The sequence below is a fragment of the Phytophthora infestans genome, genomic scaffold, assembly GCF_000142945.1.
Source record: "Phytophthora infestans T30-4 supercont1.68 genomic scaffold, whole genome shotgun sequence".
In the NCBI taxonomy this organism is placed as follows: domain Eukaryota; phylum Oomycota; class Peronosporomycetes; order Peronosporales; family Peronosporaceae; genus Phytophthora; species Phytophthora infestans.
Genome location: NW_003303691.1, coordinates 46,995 through 49,012, shown reverse-complemented (window position 1 = coordinate 49,012; position 2,018 = coordinate 46,995). Strand labels below are relative to the sequence as shown.

Below are 2,018 nucleotides of genomic sequence, written 5' to 3'. Positions count from 1 at the left end.
CGACGCGCTTGTTGTAATCTCGCTGAGAAAGCGTGCAAGGTAGACGAAATAGAAGAAGCAGATAGAAAGAAAAGCAAAAGATGTTCCCACACCGGGACTCGAACCCGGGTCTGCTGGGCAAGAGCCAGCTATCCGAACCGCCTTGACTATATGGGAAGGCTGAACAATGAAACCGCACTCAAAATAACAAACCCAACGCAAATACACACACGCACAACCACTGCAACCACTGCAGCCACGCCCCAAACGCACACTTCATACACACTCGCCATCGTTCCAAGCACGCTCACGGATACGACTCCGCTCATTGCCTTTGCTGAGCCGCAAAAACTCATCGACGCTATTCATCGTCTCGTCGGGACGACATATTTATTACACGCTGCTCGAGGCCACCTTGCCGTCCTTTGACTCGGTTCAGCCGGTTGACGCTAGTGGGCGTCCGAGGAAAGGTCATCGCTGATGACAGTGGCGACACTCCACCGTGAAAAGGCCCAGACGGTAGGTTTGGCATTACTACATACAGGAGTGTAAGGGACTCGCAGGCGAAACTTACCGAGTGATTACGACGCGCTTGTTGTAATCTCGGTGTGAAAGCGTCCAAGGTAGACGAAATAGAAGAAGCAGATAGAAAGAAAAGCAAAAGATGTTCCCACACCGGGACTCGAACCCGGGTCTGCTGGGTGAGGGCCAGGTATCCTAACCGCCTAGACATATGGGAAGGCTGAACAATGAAACCGCACTCAAAATAACAAACCCAACGCAAATACACACACGCACAACCACTGCAACCACGCCCCAAACGCACGCTTCATACGCACTCGCCATCTTTCCAAGCTCTCTCACGGACACGACTCCGCTCATTGCCTTTGTTGAGCCGCAAAAACTCATCGACGCTATTCATCGTCTCGTCGGGACGACATATTTATTACACGCTGCTCGAGGCCACCTTGCCGTCCTTTGGCTCGGTTCGGCCGGTTGACGCTAGTGGGCGTCCGAGGAAAGGTCATTGCTGATGACAGTGGCGACACTCCACCGTGAAAAGACCCAGACGGTAGGTTTGACGTTAACCTAACCGAGTGACTACGACGCGCTTGTTGTAATCTCGGTGTGAAAGCGTGCAAGGTAGACGAAACAGAAGAAGCAGAAAGAAAGAAAAGCAAAAGATGTTCCCACACCGGGACTCGAACCCGGGTCTGCTGGGTGAGAGCCAGCTATCCGAACCGCCTAGACTATATGGGAAGGCTGAACAATGAAACCGCACTTAAAATAACAAACCCAACGCAAATACACACACGCACAACCACTGCAACCACTGCAACCACGCCCCAAACGCACGCTTCATACGCACTCGCCATCCTTCCAAGCGCTCTCACGGACACGACTCCGCTCATTGCCTTTGTTGAGCCGCAAAAACTCATCGACGCTATTCATCGTCTCGTCGGGACGACATATTTATTACACGCTGCTCGAGGCCACCTTGCCGTCCTTTGGCTCGGTTCAGCCGGTTGACGCTAGTGGGCGTCCGAGGAAAGGTCATCGCTGATGACAGTGGCGACACTCCACTGTGAAAAGACACAGACGGTAGGTTTGACGTTAACCTAACCGAGTGACTACGACGCGCTTGTTGTAATCTCGCTGTGAAAGGCGTGCAAGGTAGACGAAACAGAAGAGCAGATAGAAAGAAAAGCAAAAGATGTTGCTCACACCGGGGACTCGAACCCGGGTCTGCTGTGTGAGAGCAGCCTCTCCTAACCGCCTAGACTATAAGGCGCCTAGACTATGATGAGAAGGCTGGACAATGAAACCGCACTTACAATTAACAAACCCGACGCTAATACAGAGACGCACAACAACTGCAGCTACTTGTAACGGCGACCCCAACGCAGGCGTCATATGCATTCGTCATTCCTTTCAAAGCGATCTCGCGGAAACGGACTTCCGCGCCATGGGCAATAGTTGATGGTGGAAAAGCTAATACCGACGGCTATATCCTTGTACTCGAGTCGGGGGTCGGCGAA

The 2,018-nt window shown here is 52.4% G+C and overlaps 1 pseudogene across 1 annotated transcript; it reads right to left on the bottom strand.

The window, feature by feature from the left end:
* Nucleotides 1-1,697: 1,697 nt before the first annotated feature.
* PITG_29722 lies at nt 1,698-1,770 on the bottom strand (annotated as a pseudogene). The gene has a single exon. The product of its transcript is annotated as a tRNA-OTHER (tRNA).
* Nucleotides 1,771-2,018: the final 248 nt, after the last annotated feature.